The following is a 23,271-nucleotide window of genomic DNA, read 5'->3' on the forward strand; positions in this document are numbered from 1 at the left end:
GATCTCAGGGTCATGAGATCGAGCCCTGAGTCCGGCTCTGCCCTGATCAGGGAGTCTACTTAGGATTCTTCCTCTCCCTCTACGCCTCCCCTCCATCTGCTACCCTCCCCGCCTCTCTAGACCGGACCTACTGTATAAGATTTTGTACCACTGTACACAAACGTCTTTTCTACCTAGAAGCATGAAGTGTTAGCTATTTATAGCTAGAAGACCATGGTCCTTTAGGCCATTCTCTATAATGTAAAAACTCTTCTCAAGGAGAAAAAAAAAACCAAACACTCACCATTTTCCTCTCCCCAAAGTAAAAGGGTCTTCCATCTCCAGCCGAGAAAATCTGAGCTGAGCTTAATGATCCCTAGCCCATCAGACCATCTAAAGTCGTTTATATAAGATGTCAATCCTGGGAGCTCATCAAATACCCATAGAATCATGATGTTCATGGATGGGGCTTGGAAATCTGATTTTAACACGGAAGAATGAGATAATCAGTCAAATTCAAGAACCACTGATCTCTTCTACTCTTGTTCAACAGATGAGTGAACGCAGCACTCGAGTCAAAGTGACCCACCAAATCAAATTTCTGGGAGGCCTTCCAACTTCCCAGATGAAGTCTGCTGTGTGTGAGTCATGTATAAGTTCTCTTGACTCTTATAAAGTCTGCTGGGGTGGTCCCATCACCCTGAGTATGAGAAGAAATGTGGAGGTCAGAGAAATTGACTTCGCAGTGACTCCAATCACTCATCAACAAAGCCTCCCAGTGCTTCTCCGCACGTATCAATGAGAGCAGCTTCCCACTGGTGGATTGTAATCTCTGACCACAGGCAAAAGGCAAGGATTGGGGGTGAGGAGGATGGAGCACAAGACTGGCTTAGCGGGTGGATAACAAAGGCTTCAGGACAAGTCCACAGGACAAGTCAACATGAAACTACTGTGCAGGCAACTCACAAACAACTCAAAACCAAGCTTTGTCATTCTTTTCTTTTTCTACAATTAGAGTACTTGGTTCCAACATGATTCCAACAATTCTCATCTCCTGGTGTCCAGCCCCTGCCTCCCCAAGAGAATGGGGATGGCCTGTAACCAAGAGGGTATTGTGAAAGTTGGTGGGGCTGGATTCCCAAGTCTGGGTCATAGAAGGCATTGTGGCTTCTCTTTTGCTCTCTCTTGGATCACTGCTCTGGGGAGCACCAGCTACAACTTCGCGAGGACACTTAAGTCGTCCTGTGGAGCGGTCCCCGTGGTGAGGAACCGGCCTCCCACCAGCAGTTGGCACTGTCTCGGCAGGGCTGTGAGGGAGCCATCTCGGAAAAGTCTTCCTGTGATTCATCTGACAGGAACTCCTGATGGTCCTCGTGCTACAGACCCCTGCTGAACTGGGGGATAGTAAGTGTTGACTGCTGTAAGTCTGAGTTTTGGGGTGGTTTGTTAGGCGGTGATAGAGAATTAACATGTATCTGTTGAATGCTTATCCCATGGATATAAGATGCTTGTCCCACTTGCTAGCAGATTGTTGTGACTCTTTGGCGTCAAAGAGCCGGGAGATGCCCCATTGAGGAGGGGCACAGGCTGAAAAGTCAAGGGAGGGAGGCACGCCAGCAGCAGGCGGAGACATTCCTTCCATAGCATTTGCTGTCCTTGACATGATGGCAAATAGTGCATGAAATACCAAGTTAAAAGAAGAGCATGAGTGAGAGCAGGAGAGAAAGCGTCCGTCTCCCCATGGGGAGAGAGCTTCAATTCATTTTCTTCTTCCTCTGGTCTAAGCCACAAAACTCTCCATTTCATGCGTCACGTGGGATCCCGTTATTCCCGTAGGATGGCAGGGGAACACGGTGCTGGCTGAACAGAATGGAAAAGCGCGTTTTTTACCCCAGTGGCAGAGAGTCAAGACATCAGGCAGGAAAACGCCTGCTGACCAAGAACAGAGCCCTGACAGTCACTGCCTGGAGCCTACTGTTTCCAACCGGTTACCCCCAAAAGTGACTTCCATGCCATTTGCCATATCTTGGTGACTTTTTTTTTTTTTTTTACTACAATAATAGTAATTACTGTTCTTTTTAAAATAATTTGTATTTACTGTTACTGCTGTAACAAGTTATCAGAGACTTGGTGGCTTAAACCAGCAGATTTAGTATCTTACAGTCCTGCAGCCCAGAGTCCCACACGGGTGTCTGCAGTGCTGGTTCCTCCTGGGGGCTCCCGGGGGGTCATTTTCCTTGCCCTTTCCGGCTTCTAGAGGCACCCACATTCCTTGGCTCAGGAATGTTCCTTCTGGAACATTCCATGTTCCACAGCTGGGAACGATTCTCTGCTTTTAAGGCCCCTGGTGATGACATGGGTCCCATCTGGCTACTCTCCCATATCTCCAGACCCTTAACATAATCACATGTATGGCACATAAGACAACACGGCCACAAGGTTCTGGGGGTTGGAAGCTGACACCTCTGGGGTAATTATTCTGCCCACCACAGGGATTCTTTCTTTTAACTGGAAAAATTTTACTGATGGAGTGTTAATCAAGCCATCTCCTCTGGGATCATCTCCTTCCCTCAAAGTTAAATCCATGGTCTCATCTCGGGCTGTTTTCCACTCTCCCACTGGGCAGGGGGCCCAGTGTCCTAACCGGTACCCGGAAGCGGGTGGTGGTCCCCATCACCCCCATCGACGGTGTCTGCTGTTCCTGGAGACTCTGGTGCAGTTTTCCCCCAAAATCCCTCTTCCGTGTCCTGCGTATGAGAGGAAAGGCGTGCTGAGACTGAACTCCTCCTTGTACAGACTGCTCCGCGGCCCCACCTTGTTGAGCCTGAGACGTCTGCCCCCCGCTTCTGAGCAGCTCCGGATCCCATGGAAACTGACCTGCTCCTTGTCCACCGTCCGCTTCGCACTCCTCTGTGGGGACACTTGGGTTTCCTCTGCCTCTGTTCTTCCGCCTGCTTTTCATTATCCACAAATTTCTTATGTTGTTATTTATTATCTTGTACTGTTTTCTCCTCTATTCTCTTTAATCTGTGGATTTTTTATGTTCAGTTAGCCGCTATATAGTACGTCATTATTTTTGATGTAGTGTTCGATGATCATTAGTTACATAGAACACCCAGTGCTCATCACAACACGTGCCTTCCTTAATGCCCATCATCCTGTTACCCCTTCCCCTCTGAACCCCTGGTTTGTTTCCCCGGGTCCATAGTCTCTCATGGTTCATCTCCCTCTCTGATTTCTCCCCCTTCAGATTTCCCTCCCTTCCTGTGTGGGCCTCTGTGCTATTCCTTATGCTCCACAAATAAGTGAAACCATATGATAACTGACTCTCTCTGCTTGACTTATTTCACTCAGCATAATCTCTTCTAGTTCCTTCCATGTTGCTACAAAAGTTGGGTATTTGTCCTTTCTGATGGAGGCATCATACTCCATAGTGTATATGGACCACATCTTCCTTATCCATTCGTCCGCTGAAGGGCATCTCGGCTCCTTCCACAGTTTGGCGATTGTGGACATCGCTGCTATGGACATTGGGGTGCATGTGCCCCTTCTTTTCACTACTTCTCTTTGGGGTAAATACCCAGGAGTGCAATTGCTGGGTTCTAGGGTAGCTCTATTCTTAACATCCTGCGGAAACGCCGTACTGTTCTCCAGAGTGGCTGCACCAACTTGCGTTCCCACCGACAGTGTGAGAGGGCTCCCCTTTCTCCGCATCCTCGCCAACACTTGTTGTTTCCTGTTTTGTTAATCTTTGCCATTCTGACTGGTGTAAGGTGGCCTCTCATCGTGGTTTTTGTCTGTGGATTTAACACAGTTTTATTCCTTTACTGACACTTTGAGGTAGAGGGAAATAAATAAACAGGCCAATCCAACATGCATACCTAGAGGTTTTGCCTGGAGTATTATACACTCTTGAACTCATCAGCAGGGACGCAATCGGCCAAGAACACGGGCTGACGGTCAGGAGACGCTGGTTCTCATCCCAGCCGCTGCCTGCCTTGCCCTGAAACCCTGTGCAGGAATGACGTGCGGGTGTTCCGTCTGCATCAAGCTTCCCTCCCGCAGCTTTCCGTCATACCTGGGCTAAAACCCCAATCTTTAATGTGGCCTTGGAGGCCCTCCCGGCGTGGCTTCGTCATTTCTCACCTCCTCTTGCGCGACCCACACACTTGTTTGTTCTGTCCCAGCGTCACGGGTTTTGTTTCAGCCTCTCCCAAGGACCCGCGTTCCTGGACGCTTCGTTCTCCGCGGCTGGGCAACTCCCCGTCAGGCTCCGCTGCCAGCACCACGCCTTACGAAGGAAAGTGGGAGTTGGCCAAGGGCAGGGGGACGCCGTCGGTGTCTGCCTCCCCGACGGGCGATCAGAGTGGCAGAGGCCACGGCTGATCCCTTCCCAGGTGCGAGGGCCGGGTCCCTGGCCCAGGGTTGAGCACGTGGCAGACCATCGGTCGGCTCCGGGTTACAGATGTGCTTGGCAATTTCCTCGTCTGGAGGAAGGCTGCGGTGAGGCTGTCATCAGGAGGCAGATCGGAAATCCTCTGAAGGGTCACGCGCGCCGTGGCAGGGGCAGCCACATCCCCATTCTGAGCCGCTCAGGAGCTCGCACAGCGGGACGCTTCCTTGGTCCTCGTCTTCTGCTCTCGCCAATGTCCTCCGCGGCTTCTCAGCAGGAAGCAGCAGCGAAGGGCAGTGAACAGAATGTGTCCCTTCACTTGTCCGTCTCTGCAGAAGGCCCCGACGAGCCAGGCTTTCGTTCTCTGGGACTGGGCACCCCGTGAAGAGGACGCAGCTGCCCAGCCCAGAGCCCGGCCCGGGAGGCTGCCAACGGCACGGCCCAGCCATCCCCTCGCGGGAGTCCCGGCTCGAGCGAGAGCCCCTTCCTCATCCTCCCCCACGGACTCGGGATCCAACCAGGTCCCCCGCGTCTGCGATCGCGGCCCGCCGCAGACGGAATGAGAGGTTCCCCTCCGAGCGCGATCGGCCCTCGGCCAAGGCTACAGTTGGGATGCGGGGAAGCCCCTCAGACTGGATCGTTCTGCTTCTTGCCTTTGGGAAATAACCGCAGAGGAAGGGTCTGGCCCGGGTCGTCACCCCCCAACGTGGAGCCGCGGTGTGGGTGGAGGAGGGCCGGGGGCCTCGGAGAGGAGAAGCTGAGAGCCGACCCCGCACAGGGGGCCCAGCTCCCCGCAGGAAGCTGTCCGGCCAGGAAAACGGGGCCTTCCGCACTTTCTTTCATGAAGACATTTGTTTGGCCAGGCCGTGTCTCCCAGGGAGTGCTAAGGAGTCCATGTAGTATGGACGGACGCCATTAATTTACGATGGCCATTTTTTTTTTCTGTATTTGTCAGTCATTTATTATTTCTAAAAATACATCCTATAATTAACCTAATGGTTCCTCTACCTTTTTAAAAGAAAATTTTATTTTTTTTTAAATTTCTTTTCAGTGTTCCAGAATTCATTGTGCGCCACACCCAGCGCTCGATGCACTACGTGCCCTCCACAGTACCCACCACGACCGCCATTTTTATGATTTTTATCAGTGGGGCTTTCCTGTCTTCTAAGCTTCTTATTCTGAAATAACTTTAGACTTATAGAAGACTTCCGAAAATCCTACAGTTTCCATATGCTCTTCGTCCAGCTTCCCCGTCAGTCCACATCTTAGATCATCACAGAGCAGTTCTCAAAACTGAGAAGTGAACCTTCATAGATCGCCATTGAGGGGACGACAGAACTGACTTGGGTTTCACCTGTTTTTTTCACGAGTGTCCTTTGTTTGGTCTCTTTGTAGTCCGTGACCGCTCCTTGGTCTTTCCTTGACTTCATGCTCTTGGTACTTTGGTGAGACATTTGCGTTTTCCTCTTGTTTCTCATGATCAGATCGAGACTGTGCCTGAGTTTTGATCCTGAAGGATACTATGAGGCGACATGTCCTTGTCCTCCTCGGGACACTTCTCAGATGGCACAGCCTCTCGGTGCATGTTACTGGTGATGTCAGCCTTGGTCTCTTGGCCAAAGTGGTGTCTGCCATGATTCTCAGCTGTGAAGTTAATCTTTTATCCTAAATACTTTGAGGAAAGTACCTTAGGATTCTCTAGATATCCTATTTCTGCTAAAACTTTCACGCACAAATTTTAGCCTTTACCAGTGGATCTTGCCTGTACCAATGTTACTGTTGTTCTAATGGTGACTTTTAGTTGGTTTCTTCCTTCCTATATTTATTAATTAGAATTCCGCTGTAGGGAGCTATTACCATTCCGTTCGTCCCTTTGTTTATTTGGTTATTGATTTTTGTGAACTCAATAGATGTTTATTTTATTCTTTGAGTTATAATCCAATACTGTTGTTATTTACTTTACTTGTGTATGCGTTCAAGTTGCTCTGACTTTGGCCTTTGTGAGCTCATTCAGGCTGGTTTCTGCCCCGGTTAAATCTGTGCTTTTGTTTGTTGCTTCCTGATTTTCTAGCTCTATGAGACGCTCCAGGATCATCTTGAATTTTCTTCGTTTCAGTCTCAGAACCGACAACTTCAACTAAAGAGCCTCGGTTCCTTTTTTGTTGTGGCATCCTGTTTGTTTGTTTTGTTTGTTTGTTTTTTGAGAATAGTATTTAGAAGCCAAGTCCTGGGTGATAATTGTGCCTGTTGATACTGGGCTGTCATTGCTGCTTCCAGCTGCCCTCAGTGGGTAGAGCTGAGAGCACACATGTTCATGTAACTCAGGCACACACACACCTGTAGTTGGACCCCTATCTATTTTTTGGTACACACACACAATGAGTCATGGAACACTACATCAAAAACTAAGGAGGTACTGTATGGTGACTAATAGAACATAGTAAAAAAAATAAAATTGTAAGTCCACATTGACACCTTCAACTCCAATCCAGCACCACAGAATTTTTGTAGCCTTCTCTCTTTTCTTACTTGTAAGTTCTTTCTCTGACAATGAGACCCTTAGTTCTCATTATCAACTGTATTTCTTTGTCTAACCCTATACCCCAAAGCACTTGCAGAATTCTTAACCTATGGGATTTTCCTTTCCTTTCATTTTATTTTTTAAAGATTTTATTTATTTATTTGACAGACAGATCACAAGTAGGCAGAGAGGCAGGCAGAGAGAGAGAGGGAAGCAGGCTCCTTGCTGAGCAGAGAGCCCTATTCGGGGCTCGATCCCAGGATGCCGGGATCATGACCCGAGTTGAAGGCAGAGGCTTTAACCCACTGAGCCAGGCGCCCCTCTTTTTATTTTAAAATCTACAAAGATTCTTTTTCTAACTCTATTGTTTTCATCTTTCTGTCTCTGTCGAGATTATTTTAAAATTATAATCTCTAAGCATTGATCGTTTCCTTTTGCAGCTCATTTTGTAATATTTGTTTCTGCCCCTTTGTCCTGCCTTGCTGTGTCTCACTCATGCCCTATTTGACAACGCTTCTCGTGAGAGCTTTCACTTTGTCTCCGGGGGATGTGTCTTGTTCTTTTCTCCTTCTCCTACACAGTGCGTCTTGGAAACTCCTTTGTTGTGTTTTTCTGGTCATTACTTTCTTTCCCCCAAACTAGGTTCCTTGGTTTCTGATCCAGCCTCTTCCTGCATGTCTCCTATTTCATCTCAGAAGGAGCTGTGATGCAAACACATGACTTGTCTCAAACCCATGATGATGTTTCTATAGAAAAAGACCTTCTCCACTCCCAGACCCTGTTGGATTCTGGCCAGATGACCAGGATCGAAGCCAGATGACCTTAGGAGTACTAGTGGTGGGTTGACTTGGGAATTGTTTATAATTTCTCCTGACTTCCCACTTGTTTGGGTTATTTATATAGGGGGAGGGGTTTTCAAGAGACAAAGGTCTTTCATGAAGAAACGATAAGCTCTTCAAGAATATAAAAGTGGGTTACGTTCCCTGTTTTACTGTAAGCTCCAGAGGGCAAGGCCAGGGACATCTCTGCACCGCACCCACCACCACACCCACACAGTACGGGCACATTCCATAGCATGGTGGTCACGCCAATAAAACAGGATTAAAAGAAAGAGTATTAGGAAACACACTGAGAACGTCCAGATTAATGACTTGCTGGTATTTAAAAAGTAACCAGCAGTCACTGAAAGCCCATGCTGTAGCCCATTTTTTCTCTGCAAGTTGAGGTGGAAAAATCCCGGGGTTCTTCCCAACGCTGAGACTCTGGACCTTCCCACACTGACCTGTGGGGGATCCACATTTAGCGAGCTCACCACCGTCTTGTTCTGCGTCCCCGCGGGCCCTGTGCTCTCTCTCTCACCATCTGGAAGCGCCCTGTTCCCGGATCGGAGCACTCAGGCCCTCCTCTGGGCCACAACGTATCCTAAGGCAGAACATTTTCACGTTCAGTTACTGTTGTCAGTTTGTCACGATTGGCCCAGCGATTCGGCTTTGTTATTTGTTGGTGGTTTTGTTTCGCCTCATTACGCTCTCTGAGGGATGGTTTCCCCTCCGTGTTCCCGTCCTGGGTGCTTACAGATGAATGCGTCCGTTGGAGAATTTTAAAGCAGGCCCCGGGGCTCTGTCACGCGCTCGGCGTGGGGAAGGAGAGCGGAGGCGGACGCGTGCGAGAGGCTTGGGCGCTCATCTTCCTCTCGTCCGATGTGGAGAGGAGGCGAAGCTGCTGTGGACACTTCCCGCCGCTCGGCGGGGCGGGGGCGGCGCATCTCTGCTGCTCCCCCAGAGCCGTGGGAGATGCGACTCTGCCCGCCGCCTCCGCGCCACTCCATGCGCCGGACAGAGACTGTGTATCCCAGGAAGGATTTCTGTCTGTGGACTGAAATCTTGGGATCGGCAGGGCAGGCATCGTCCAGTGAACACGAGTGACCCTGAAGACCTCAGCCGACCAGTGAGACATCTCCACCGGCCATGCCAACTTCGTCGGCTTCATCAGACCTTCGCTGATAATCTTCCTGACCTGGTTCTCCAGCCGCAGTCGGAGATTTATGGGGAGCTCAGTCCTTTTCTCGGCTTCATGGTGAGAAGGCCTGTGTGGACTTGGAGCGGACGTCGGGCTTCTCGCTGGAAGCCGGGGCTTGGATTAGGTGACTGCTAGGATCCCTCCAGGTTCAAGGCCCAGTTTCTCTGAATCGTGTAAATGGTTTCAGGGCCCAGCCCAGAGCTGGGCACAGTGGGCCACATGGGGAACGCTGGGGACAGAGCAGGGGCTGTGGAGGGAAACTCAACACAGTAACAGAACAAACGCACTCCTTGTCTCCAGGACCACAGGTCGTGCAGAAGTCAGGTCATCTGGGACAAGAGACCCAACGAAACAGGGACAGAGGAAAGATTGTGGAAAGAAAGGATCATTCAAGAGGGAAGGTCTTTGTTACCCAGGGAGAGAACTCTGGGACCCGCCGGCTCAGTGGCAGTTCATACCCCAGGAGCCATCATAGCGCGACCCTGTTGAACCTCCTTCATCCCTTGTGGGGAGATTCTCCATCGGCAAATCCCCATTTGGGAAGACACGCAGGCTTCCTGGGAGATTCCTGGGCTCCTTTCTCCGGGCTGCTCTGGAGCTGCCTAGAGGAATGGCTTCTTGATGAGACCTGCCGGCGGCCGGGTCCAGGATGCCCCAGCCTGATGCTGAGTGTTACGTAGGGAAGGAATTTTAACACCGGCTCCTTCCAGAAGAAAGGATGGAAATTAGATGGTGGGAGGATCTGCCCTTGGGTTAGTGTTTGCTGTTTCCACCCCCAGGAAGCACAGCGGAGGCTCACTGCCAGGTCACTATAGGGAGCCTGGACAGTGGTGACAGATGCCTTCAGCCTGGTCCTCCCTGCACAGCGCCCGGGGTGGGGGTTGGGGGCCAGGGGTCGCCGCCGTGTGGCTGCTGCCTGGAGTCTCAGCGGTGGGGAGGGTCCTCCCGGGGGGAGGGCCGGCAAACACTTAAGAGGGAGGTTGTACATATGCTGACCAGTGGGGGAGTCGCTTCGGTTTTATGGCTTCCGGACAGCAGAAGAAAACCTGTCGATGAGTAGGAAGGCGGTCGGAGGACAGAGAGGACAAGAAACGAGGGAAGGAAAGTGATAAAGACCAAGGAAGCCTAGTCCTTGGTTGGACGGAGGTTTTGAGGCACAAGGCAAGCAAAGGTCAGAAGCCCTGGGAGGTTCAGTGTGTGCAGACCAGCGGGGGCACCCGGAGTCCCCTTCCAGGGCCCCTCCCCATCCCCCACCCTGCGCCGCCTTTCCTATGACCGGCCCAGGGCTGTGACACCGTGTCCCCATCACCCCCAGATGCTGTGTCCAGCATTCTCCCAGCCCTTCCTGGTGCCCGGAAGAGGCATCCTTCTCATACGCCCACCACTCCGACCCCCTTCAAGTCCCCCAGTTCTGCTCCAGTGTGAGCCTCTCTGAGCTCTGCAGGAGCTCTAAGGTCCTGGTCATTCCCACTAAAGCTTTTTGCTCATTTCACATGTGGATTTTGCTTCCGTGTCTATATTCTAAGCCTCTTGAGAACAAGGCTGATGTCTTATGCTGCTTGGATCCCCCTGTACCGTGTCTGGAGTGAGAACACACTGGATATTCAGGCCATAACTGTCTCAGTGACGGCCACACTTGCCTTTTGTCCAGTGACCTAGAGGACATCCTAAGACGGTCTCAATTCATGGCTGAGTCAGGCTTAGAATTCAGATGCTGCTTCATTCTTTAAGAATATTTGGATTCTAGACAGCAAAGACCCTCTCAAATTCCAAATTCCCCAGCACTAAAGTGATGCCTTACAGACGGTGTTCCACAGCAGAAACAAAATCCTTTTGCAAGGGGCAGGAGAGCCTAGAAATGTGGAGTGCGGGCATTTACGAGAAAGAGAGACGGTGTGTGTCTTCCTCTGTCAGATGGGAGCCACGCCAACTCGGAGGTCAGAGGCAAGGATTCACACTCAGAGCCCCCACGACGCCAGGTGCGTAGTAAGCAGCCTGCAGAGGTCAGCTGTTGATCAGGACGATGTATCCGGAGCCCTCTAGACCCGCCTCTAGCCTACATCCCCTGCCTGGTGTAAATGCTGGTTTTTCTAAAACAGTTGCGGTCTAGTTGAACGTGTAATTGAGCCGTCTCGGGTCGCCAACCTCATGCTGCAGTGCCGTCAGTTAACCCGAACTGACCCGGTAGGTCATATTGGACATGGCCTCGACCATTTGACTTGTTGAGGAGACTCTGAGGAAGGATGGGTCCCCAAGACGTCCTGGCGATGTGCTCACAGAAACCAGGTGGTGCGGCTGTGTTCGGGGTCTCAGGACAGTCACGTCCCAGGCAGACTGTTAGCGACAGATACCGCACGGGGCTAGCCCGAGCTTCTGGGCCCCGGCACGGTGAGTGAGGAACTGGCTTGGAAGACGTGACCAGGCTCACGGCACCAGGGACACATGCAGTCGTCGAGGACCCAGTGCCACCACCTTTGTGCTCTTCTTCCCGAGAGCGCGGACCCCAGCCTGCCACGAGGAGCGTCCAGTGGCCGGCGCTGCGCTGCCTGTCGCACGGGGCTTGCGGGCTCCCCCGGGCAATGTCATGGGGCACAGAGTTAGGTCCGTTATTAAACGAAACGAGACTGAGACAAAGTGAAAGTTATTTAAAGCTTTATTTTATGACAAGTGTTAAGGTCAGATTGATCGGCCAGGGGAACGAGACTGAAACAAAGGGAAAGTTATGCAAAGATCTATTCTATGCCAAGCATGAGAAGTCAGACTGACCAGCCAGGGCCATCTCCGAAGAGAGCGACCATCCCCAGCTCACAGGCTCAAGAATCGACTGACCGGTCAGGGCCATCTCAGAAGAGAGCGACCCCTTCCCCATCTTACAGGCCACCTTCTATTGGGTAAAACCGCAACCCGTATCTCGGTATCTCAACCCACCGGGTTTGTGTGTCTCTTGCTGATTGGCTAGTTCCATGCGGTCTGGTGACTTGTTATTCAAGATTACCCCGTATCAGGAACCGTTAGAAACAGTACTTCCCGGGAAGGCTTAGTCAGCTAACAGACTCAGTGTGAGTAACAGGGTGGTCGTCCTTCCCAAGATGGAGTCATTTAGGTTTGGGCGAGACCTTCTCACTGTTACAAACAGTACTTGGTACTGATCGGGTGTCTCCATCTGGCCTGACTTGTCCTTGTATTCCGGGCTCCGTTATCAGGAACTGGCCCACTACATTTCACTGGTTTCCCGGACTCGTTTCTAAGTAAGTTTCTCTGGGCGGAGGGGGGCAGGGTCCGCTTCCGTTGGCTGCACAGACAACAAAACGGCTGTTTAACCGTGATGGGGTCGCTCTGGCTACATAGGCCCTTACACGCAGCAGGGTGTTTGAGCGGAGCCGGCAGGGGTACGTGGAAGTCCGCATTCGCATTAAACACGATCGTAGACCTCGATGGCCCCCGGCTGCCTCTCCTGTCGCAGACTCTGCCAGCTGGTAGCCACGCGGTGCGCCTCTGGAAGATGCCCCGGAGGGACCGCAGGGAGCTTGTTCTCTTATCCTGAAGTCTCCGCGTGCTCCACGGCTTTCTCTTTCCTCATGTCAAAAACCCCGTTCGTTGGGAGACGAAACTATTTACCTCCATGACGAAAGCCTTCTAAGCACCCCTGCTGTGCTGCGGGGGGTCTCACGGCTAATTCTTGGCTGTGCCCGTATCCCTTTGCCTCTCCTCTCCCACCCGCTCTGGAACGCTCCTTCAGCTCGGGAAGCCCCCAAGGACACACTGTCTCTTGTGCACCGACGACCGGAGCACATGTTTGAAGCCTCGAATTTCTGAAGCTCAGTGGGGAGAGCCAACAACAGAAGAGTGCCCGTAGAACATAAGGCAGAATTTGCCTCGTGGCAGGGGAGAGGTGGGCGGGCTGGAGAGGGAGAGGCTGCTGCCGGCTGGAGAGGCCGGAGAAGGTCCAGCAGCAAAGCAAGACTCACCAGGTTTTTGGGGGTGTCCCTGGGAAGGGGGTCAGGGCCAGCTCTCAGGCCTGTGCCCGGGCATCTCCTAGAGCAGCAGGTCCGGGAGCCGCCCAGACGGAAGGCTCTTCCTGGGGGCGAGCTGACAGAAGCCGGTAGGGGCCTCTTGTGTGGAGTGAAGAGTTCAGTTTTGTTTCATAGACCGTAGTCTCGAAGATTGTTTTCAGGAGGGACAGTGTGGTTAATGCGGCTGGATCCGCGCTGGAGGAAGAGGGCGTGGGAGCAGGGAAGACATGGGGAGGCCCGTCGTGCACGATCCGGACCGGATTAGATGGGAACAAATCAGGGAAATGTCACAACCAAAGTATGGAAAGGGTGATTCTGCCCTGAAGACAGAGAGCAGAGTGCCAATTCCGTCGTGAGGGCAGGGAGGCAACGGGCTCAGAGGGCAGCAAGAAAACACGACCAGAATTCGGGGGAGCAGCGTGCCGGTCTGCTTTTTCTCCCCCTGCGGGCTCTGTAACATCAGCATTTCTGGGCCACCACATCCTCCTAGGTGACATAAGGAACAGTGATGTCAGGGCTCGCTTCTCACATTTGCTCGAGAACGAAATAAGAGCCGAGCAAAAAGCATTTTAGAAAGTTAGGGATCGTTCAGATCATCCTAGCGTTAATGTCCCTGTGCAGCCCGGGGCCGGTGACTCACTGATTCTGCCCAGCTTCAGGGACCCGGAGGAGGGATGCTGCGCGAGCATCTGTGCGCTTCTGGAAGAGGCTCAAAAGCCAGCTTTGCATCACTGCAGGAAGGGGATTTCCCATCTCCAGGCAAAACAACGAAACAGAGCAATCTCACCCCAGGAGCCTGTCTCCGAAAGACAGGATTCTCAGCGAAACCTCACTGGGGCAGCCATCCATGTTGGTGGTGTGTGAGCAGGTCCCCGGCACCCGGCTGTTGGGGCTGGGGGCGGACGTTTCCGCCGGCCTCCATAAACAACATCGCCGGTTAAAATCACAGCTCGGAAAACCGCAGCCCAGAGGACCATCACCCTCCCCAGCCCCCGGGACTTAAAACTAGGCAGACAGACATGGGGACCAGGGTCCCAAGACCGTCTGGCTGCCTCCTTGGCACGTGCAAGCCACACGTTTCTCACTCAGCAGGAGGCGGGGGGCCGGGGATGGCGGCAGGTGGGAGCCGACTGGAGCTCTGGGAGTCAGCCTTGCAGTGCGGATGAGTTGAAAACCCGTCACGTGTTGCACAGATGTCAGGCCGATCGGCCTTGTCCTTGTGCTCATTCAGCACGCGTTTGAGGAGGTGATGGACATCTTCATGCAACGCAGCTCCCTCCATAGTGAAGGTTTCCTATAAATCATCGTGTGTGCCTTCTGCTGCCACCTTCCGTTGCCGGCTCTCTTATAAAGCCCATTTCACGGATGGGAAAACGCAGGCAGGGAGAAGGGAAACACTGCCGCTGACGCCACGGAGCTCAGAGATGGCTCCGGGTCACACCACAGCCTATACCGACCCTAGAATTCCGCTAATTTGTTCAGCTCTCTGACATCCCGCCCACAAAATCCTCTGCCCCGCCATGCCCAAGGTTGCCTGGCACATACTCACACTCAGTCCTTATTTTTGGATTAATTCATCACAGATGAAATGAGGGTGGACGTGTGGCATCTGCAGCCCAGCGTGAGAGGGAAATTAGCTGGACCGGCTCCTCCGAGAGGATCGGGTCCCCGAGTCTGACACTGAGAGAGGAGATGGGGGAATGGAAGGATCCAGAACTGAAGAAGTGAGCGATGGGGAGAAGTGGAAAAGGAAAAAAAAAAAAAAAAAAAAGAAAGGAAGAAAGAAAGAAAAAGAAAAAGAGGAGTCAAAGAGAGCTGGAAAGTGGAAAAGGCAAAGAGCTGAAGTGAGTGCCGGGCGCTGGGGCACGCGTGGTGTTGCCTGGCGGGCATCTGAGGTTGGCAGGTCGAAGCTCGGGGAGTGAGGGTGGTCGCCAGGGGCCGGGCCGGAGCGTCTCGGAGATGTTCAGTGGCACAAAGCTGCACCCGGTGGAAAAGTCCCAGAGTCTGAAGCGCGGTGGAGGGAGCCCGGACAGTATCGCACCAGAAGCGCCCAACCTGCTCAGACACGAGACCCACTTGCTCCCAGCACAAAAGAGAGACGGTACTTCCGGGACAGGCTAGAGGTGCTCCCTGTCCCGACGACGGCAGTCAGATGACAGTGTATACATGTGTCAGGGCGAGAGGCTGCGAACCTTACGCTTACAGTGTTATAGGTCAAATATGTTTCAGTAAGAGAAAAAAATGTTGATTTCATGTAATTGTCTGAAGATGGATAAGGGCTTTCTTATGTATTCATCCAGAAGGTAGAGAAATGGGTCAGTTTAGGCAGTTCAAAAAATAAATGGGGCACCTGGGTGGTTCAGTCAGTTAAGCGTCTGCCTTCAGCTCAGGTCATGATCTCAGGGTCCTGGGATCGAGCCCCCCATCGGGCTCCCTGCTCAGTGGGAAGCCTGCTTCTCCCTCTCCCACTCCTCCTGCTTGTGTTCCCTCTCTTGCTGTGTCTTTCTCTGTCAAATAAATAAATAAAATCTTAAAAAAAAAAAAGAAATTAAATGCATGAGCTGTCAATCAAAGCCCTAGAGAGCCCCTCAACAATCACGCCAGCACACAGGCTGTTTGCCTGCCTTGTGAATCTGTCTGGTGTGTCTTTACCCCCGACCCTCTGGGAACGGAGAGCCCCTATGACCTTTCCTCTCACCCAGTGCCACCTCAGTAGCCCTTGGGACTTTGACGCTGATTCTGTTCTTGTGCGTTTCACGCTGCTTCTCTCTCTCTATTGATCCATACCATTATATTAGTTTCAGGCGGACAACATAGCGATTTGATGTTGCACATATTGCGAAATGGTCACCACCCATAAGCCTAGTTAAAGGAGAGGAATCCTTGAAACACAACCCTTTCTTAAGTTCGGAGTCGCCCTGGAGCTGACCATTAAGAAATTTCTCCTTGTTTTTGTCCCAGAACCTGGCTGCCATTCTCTCCCACAGCTGGGCCTGGCCAAGACACAGAGTCCTATTGGATCGGATTGCAGGGGAGTGTAAGACAGGGGCACCACCTTCGCACCCAGTCCTCCTGCGCCCCCCTTTTCTGCCCTGATGCAAATGAACAGCGAGTCTTCCCAGCTGAGCTTGGGTTTGCTTGTAGAGAAGGGAAGCCCCCTGCAGGTCCAGAATGCTCACATTGACTTTTATGTGAATGAGAGAGAACTCTAAAACAGGTAACAGCTAAACACAAAGATTTATTTCTTTTGCAACAAATGATGTTCAGACAGAGCTCTCTCTTTCTCTGAAATAGTCTTTTCTATTAAAAAAAATCTACATTAAAAAGTGACACATTCTGGGGCAGACCAGCTTTTAGAAGGAGAAAATAGCATTAATTTATCCTTTAACAAACATGTGTGGAGTTGGTGATTATTTATTTTGGGGAGCTCCAAGCAAAGAAAATACCGTTCATGGGAAAAGAGACATATGCTTTTCACAGGGCTTATAATGTAATGGTGAGGTAGGCTAAAAGTCATTGTAATTATGCAATCAGTGTGCCTTTAATATATCCAGGGGCCCGTACTGTGAGACAGTATCACGGGGTGGTCTGCTCAATCTTTCAGTCTCAGAAGCGCTTCCCTGAATCAACAGTTGAGGTTGTAATTTGCATGGGCTGCTCTGACTTCATACCCGCCGAGGCAATAGCACATGCAAAGGCCCTTCTTGGTAAAGATCTTGCTGGAACGGAAAGAAGACTAGCACGTAGTGAGCTGAGACAAGTGAGGGCTGGGGGCCCAGATCACACAGGGTCTCCGGCCCCTGATAAGGATTCTGTGTGATATCCTGTTTGCAAATGTAAGCCTGTGTGGGTTTTGACCAGGACGTGATACACAAATCCTTTCAGATGAGACACCTGAGGGGACCCTCTCTCCTCCGTTCAGGGGAAGGGCTGCGGCCACCCCGGATGGGAGCCAGTAGTGAAGGTGGAGAGAAGCTGACCGGGTCCGGATGCACCAGTGTGGAGGCTGAAGTGATGGTGGGAGACGGAGACTGTCCCAGGGCTGGACTCGAGTGTCTGCTGGTAGAGCGGGTGGAGCCTGGAGGAGGAACAGGTGAGGAACCTCACCTGGGGGGAATTCCAGCCCAAGGAATTCACTGCCTTACATACACCCCAAACCTGGAATGTGATTCATTGGCAATTGCCTTTTTAAGATAAACATGTTAGATCAAGTGACGAATATGTAAGAGCTATTGAGAATGAGATGACCTTTTTTAAAAAAAGATTTATTTATGTATTGTAGAGGGAGAGCACATGCGGGGGGAAGGGCAGAGAGAGGGAGAGAGAATCTCCAGCAGACTCCCTGCTGAGTGCCGCGTCTGATGTGGGGCTCGATCTTATGACCCTGAGATCATGACCTGAGCCGGAACCAAGAGTCAGACGCTAAACCCACTACATCACCCAGGAGCCCTGAGAATGAGAAGAACTTGAGATGATGATGGGTCCATGCCTTTATGCCCAACAAATGTCCTAGAAAACAATAATTCTGGGCTCTATTTGTTTTTGTTTTTGTTTTTTTCCAAGACATTGGTCTTTCGTAGAGCTTGTAGGGAATTTTCTTTGGTTGTTTTATTTTTTTCAAATGAAACTCCAGCAGTTACTGATGCACCATCACTGAATAGAAACACTCCCGTGGCTTCTCAGAATTCAGATTCTGGAAATAATAACATCGAAAAGCCCAAAGTGTAATCAATTGTTTCTCCAACACAGTGGTTCCTGCTTCTGAACTCTCTCTCAGAGAGTTATTCTGTTGCTACCTTGTGCACTTAGCAAACACAATTTACAGAAACAGCGTGGGGTGCTCTAATGTGGAAAAAAGAAATGCAGGGGAAACACAAAACAGCCCGTGAAACTCCCTGCAAGTGTTTGAACGAACGTTGGGTCCTGCTGTCTGTTGCAAGGGTCTACAACGAGAAAGAATTTAAGTCTTTGAAGAAAAATAGATATATGATGAAAAGCCTCTTATTTGCTTTAAGACCATTTCAATGAATAAAATTTTGTACATACATAGTTTCTCGAAGTGTAAAATACTGATTCTTATTTTAATATAAAAAGCATTATTATATTCGAAAGCCAGAGGAGTTTAAAGTAGACTCCTAATCATTTTGCCTAAGAATGAGAGCATTTAATCTGCGGTTTGAATCCCCGGTCGCAGCCAAGGTCGGCTTGACGTAGGCAGAGGAGACAGGGCTTTGGATATTGGTAGTTGGAGGGTGGTCAGCGGAAGTAGGTTTGGGCAGAGGGGTTAAAGAGAATAAAATATGAAGGTATTTTTTTTTTAAACTAGTGTGAATGCCTCCCCTCTGCATCGTGAGCCCCGAGAGGGCAGGGCCACAGTCTCCCTCCCCGCACCTGCACAAAGGTCGGCACGGCACATGGGTGTGCTTGGGAAATAGTTACTGAGTGTATGATGTCGAAGAGATCCCAACACGTATTTTGCCTATTTGAATCCCAAAATTGGTCCCAAATGACAGAGACCCAGACAAGTGGACTCTTGTGCCAACTCTTTCCATAGCTCCCCTCAACACTCTGGAACTTCAGAATGGCCCAGAAGAAACCCAACCAGAGGGGTGCTATGGTCTTCGTCAACTGGTCGACCCAACAAGGCTGCTGAACTTGGCAGTAGGGGAGGGAAGGAAGAAGGTGGACTGGCTCCCTCACCCGCTTCTGCCTGTGCGATAGAGCACATGTTGAGTCAGGTCCTCTAATTGGGTAGTCCTCCTCTTTTTTTTTAAGTATTGAGGCATAATCGATACATAAAAATCTGTATGTAATTTGTGAATACAACTCAATAAGTTTGGGGATAAGTATTTCACCTGTGAAACTGTCACCAGCATCGAGGCCATAAACATGTCCCTAGGAAACTCCTAAAGTTTCCTTCTGCCATTATTATTGTTATTATTATTAGAACACTTTACATAAGATCTACCTTCTTAGCAAATTTTAGGTATAGACTTTGTTATTATTAGCTATAGAATCTGTACTGTCTCGTGGACCTCCAGACATGTTCATCTGACACAACGGTAACTTTGCACCCTTGACCAACACCTCCCCATCCCAACTGCCCCCACCCCAGCCCCTGGCAGCCACCATTCTTCTCACTGTTTCTATAAGTTTGACTGTTTTAGATTCCACATATGAGTGAGGTCATACTGTATTTGCCTTTCTCAGTCATTGAATATAATGTCCTCTAGGCCCATCCATGTTGTCACCGTGGGCAGGAATTCCTTCTTTTTAAGGCTAGATAATATTCCATTACCTACCTATCTATCTATCTATCTCACATTTTCTTTATTCATCCATCCATCCATCAACGGACATTTAGGTTGTTTCTAGATCTTGGCTATTGTGAATAATGCTGCGATGCTCGTGCATTGCGTGCAAATGCTCTTTGAGATCCTGATGTCAGCTCCTTCGGAAATATCCAGCAGTGGCATTTCTGGATCAGGTGGCAGCTCAGGGCTGTTTGATGAGAGCATTTCCCCTCATCCGACTTACACTCAAGTGTCTCTGTTGAAACCAGTGGGAGGTCTGTGCTGAGAGAAGTTATACCAAGAGCTAATTTCTGACTCATTGAGGAGTGAGTTTCAGAGTTGATAAGTAAAAACGCAAAGAGTTTTTTACTTTCCCTGATGAGCTTCTTAGATCTGGACAGAAGATAGACAATAGATGGTGAAGGATAGATACACGCTGGAGTTACTCTCACAGAGAAGGAGGAATTGAGTTGTTTTCACCTGATTAAATGGGAGAACGGACTTCATCATTAATTGTTTTGTAGAACAGCATGGGAGTGGCCGATATTGGAAGGAAAATCAGGAGTTATGTTTCTAGACTTTTAGGTTTGAGAGCCAGTCAGATACTAATGAGACGCCATCTTCCCAGGAGAAGAAATCAGGGGGCGAACCTACATGTTTGGCCAACTCTGGGTGTGGATGGAAGTTAAAGCCAGAGCAGATGAGATGACCTAGCAGGTCTGCATAAATGGAGGGTGGAGCGGTTTACGGAGTCCCCTGGTGGGGACGTGAGTGTGGAGACGGAGAGGAGGGGTGGCCAGTGTGATGGGAGGAGGGCTGAGGGTGTGGCTTCCCGGAGACCAGATGAAGGCAAATGCATGCTGAGAAGAGGACCTTTGGTGTCAAAGGCTGAGCAGAGTATCGTGGTGAAATGACCATTAGATTTAATGACATGAATTGACCTTGCTGGAGGTGGGTTTGGTGTTATTGTGGAGATAACAGTCTAACCTGAGTAGTATCGGGAGGTGATGGCGGGACAAGATCTGAATTCAGGGATCACAGATCCTCTTTGACTGAGTCTTGATATAAAGGGAAGTGGACAAGTGAAGAACAAGTGAGAATCGGGTGAGGTCAGAGGAGTTTCTTTTCTTTAATTCCTGTTTGTAAAGATGGGAGGCTCTTCGTGTGATCGCAGAAGGAATCCATAGAAAGGGAAAGATGCAAGAGAGGTTGGAAAAATGCCACCATGACATCTTTTAGCAAACTGGAGGGGACTGAATGCAGTGCACAGGTGGAGGGAGGGACTGTCCTTAGACACAAGCAGACAGACAGACAGACAGACAGCGGTCTTAGGGAAAGAGGGGATTGGACTCGTGGTTCATAAATGACAGTCATGACAACAGGTAGCTAATGGCGCAGGCTTCAGAGAACGAGATTCATTTCATAAGGAGGGAGAGAGGATGGTCTAGAAGCCACAATGAGGAGCTACACACCTGCTTTACGTCCCCGCCAGTCAGCTCGAGGTCTGGAAGGACCGGCCGAAGAGCCCGACACGGAATCTTCCACGGGTAGCCAGGATGCGGCAGGAGAACAGAGTAGGGACGTCCGTACAGGACGTCGTGGTATAGAAGATTATGCGGATGACCTTGAGCTCTAGAAGGCGCAGGAGGATCTGGGCTCTGTGGAGGCAAGAGGGCTCAGAGACGCACAAAGCCCAGTGGGGTGCCTTTCTGGCTGACAAGGGACAACTTGGGACGTCAGTGGCTGGGTGAAGGGTGCGGACACTGTGAAGGGTGCGGAGCGAGCATCTGGCAGACTCAGGGGGTGAGGCTAGGCATAGCCGGAGCTGGGAGGAGGGGGTTTCTCCAGAAGCAAGCAGGGCATGTGCGTCTCGGGTCCTGTCACTGTGGCGGGGGCATGTGGAGCCCTGCGACGTTCCGAGGTCACTCTGCCGCACAGAGCTTCCCCGTGCAGTTGTGCGTGTTGTGCACTTGATGTGAACAGTGCCCTCCACCAACACGAGCTCTCTCTTCAGAGATCTGCGGCACCAGTTGCTCACGTGGCTGATGAGAAAACCGAGCGACAGCTGTGTCTAGTGACTTCCCAGTTTCACACTATTTGTTATCTGATTCTGGTATCTTCCAGCACTCCTAGTCTTGATGCCGCCTCTCCAGTGGCAAGATGCTTTTTCCTCTGAGGCTACTGTTAACAGCCACGGCCAAAGGCTAAAATGTACCAGAGGAGAAGAGAGTCCATGTGTGTAAGAGAGAAATTTAAAAACAAAAGCTGTCTTTTTCACGTGTCTGCCTCCATTTCCTGGTAGCCTCTGCCAATCCCTTCTTACTGGAGAGCGAGGGTCAGGGAAGACCAGAAGGTTCACGTGCGTGGTTCGGTGGTGGGATTCCTGTAGGGCTCTTGGGCTGGGACCTGGTCATTCGGTTGCAGGGACCTGGAAATACCAGTATTTGGGGGCCTTTTATCTTATCGTAGACTGTTTGTCTCGGGAGGATTCTCCTGTCTCCTGCCTGAGGGTCTGAATATGGCCGTGGGTTTCCAGAGACCCGATCAAGGGATGTGGGCTGGGGAAATGTCTGTCTAGTGACTGGGGTTTCAATTAAAGCTCATTTTCAGCCCCTTGCTAAAACCTTCCGCAGCATCTGGAACCCCCAGCCCCAAAGCCTCCAGCTCGGTAATCCTATTAGAGAATTTATAGTGATTTAAATCCTCTCCTTTCGCCTTTCTTCTTCCAGTCCCTGCTGTCCCTGCTGACAGCTTCCATGCTGGTGTGACCAGGTGTCACGCAGCTACACCCCGACGGCCCCTGGCCGACAACCCGCGACTCTGACCCCAAGCTTCCCAGGTGCCTTGGAGGGGAAACTGGGCGGGCACTTGCCCACCAGCAACCCGGACCAGCCGGTGAGCAGACCCGTCACATTTTGGGAGATGGAGGTGACGCACCAGGCCCGCCTGTCCCCAGTCCCCCAGGGCAGAGCGCCCCGAGAGCCCCTGGACAGACCTTCCCAGAAAGCCTGACGGCAACCAGCAACCAGTGGCCCACGACACGGGTCGGAATGCGTCCTGCCCGGGACTCCCCCTCCTTCCCTGTCCGCTTCTGGGGTCCCTTCACCCCAGCTCCTTGGGGTCCCATTCCCAAAGAAGCTGTGTGTCCGCCGGGCCTCTGGGGCATGCACGTGAGGAGGCCCGCGTTCGGGAAGGCACAGAGGGCCCTGGGCTGCTCAGGGTTCCTCCCGCGAGCCTCTGCCGCCTCTTTGCAGCCGCCGCCCGCCGCCCCGACTCCCGGGCAGCCCGGGGCGTTCAGTGCCTGAGGCCTTTCCACAGCTCAGTGGTGCGAGTCGCCTGGCTCTCCTCTGCAGGAGACTGAGGCTCCAGCCTTCCCCACCCTGATCTACTATTCATCACCTTCGCGTCTGCTCAGCCTCTTCTAGAAGTCCGTGGACATCCCCCGTCGGGTCTCTTCCCTTCAATGGGTCTCCTTGCCCTCGCCGGTCCCTAACCTAACGGCCGGCATTCGCGCTCTCTGCCGCGGGGCTTGCACGGGGACGGTGGCGGGGGGGACACGCGCGTCCTGGGCCGTACGCAGCCCGGACCTCGGCCTTGTCCCTGGTTCCCGAAGGGCACAGACCCGAGCTCTGGTCCTGTGTGGCTGGGAACGAACGAGGGATCTGGGGTGAGACAGCAGAACGCGTCTGCGCTCGGTTTCCTCGTCTGTGAAGTGAGCGGGGCGAACTCACCTCTACGACGGCCCCCTCGCCCCTCTCCCCAGGCCTGAGGGGCTGTTCAGGATCCGACCTCCGTCTCTGGGCCTCAGCAACACTCGCAGAAGCTGCTGGTGCTCAAAACCTGAAGGCAGCCCTGGCTGGGTCTCCAGGCCGGGGAGAGCCCGTCGCACCCGCCTCCAGGAGATGCGGCGCGGGTGGAGGGGGGGGGGGGAGTCTCATCCCCCCCGGGGCCCGCAGACAGCTTGTTGCAGCTCCGCAGCGCATCTCCCGCGCCGCACGTCTCTCCAGGATTAATTGGACATTTTCTCCCCTTCGGCGCCTTCAGGAATCTTTG

General features: G+C 51.6%; 1 pseudogene; it reads left to right on the plus strand.

Annotated features, from left to right (window-relative positions):
- Nucleotides 1-16,870: 16,870 nt before the first annotated feature.
- LOC131830242 (PAX3- and PAX7-binding protein 1-like) lies at nt 16,871-17,834 on the plus strand (annotated as a pseudogene).
- Nucleotides 17,835-23,271: the final 5,437 nt, after the last annotated feature.

Source organism: Mustela lutreola, chromosome 4 (genome assembly GCF_030435805.1).
Source record: "Mustela lutreola isolate mMusLut2 chromosome 4, mMusLut2.pri, whole genome shotgun sequence".
NCBI classification, from domain to species: domain Eukaryota; kingdom Metazoa; phylum Chordata; class Mammalia; order Carnivora; family Mustelidae; genus Mustela; species Mustela lutreola.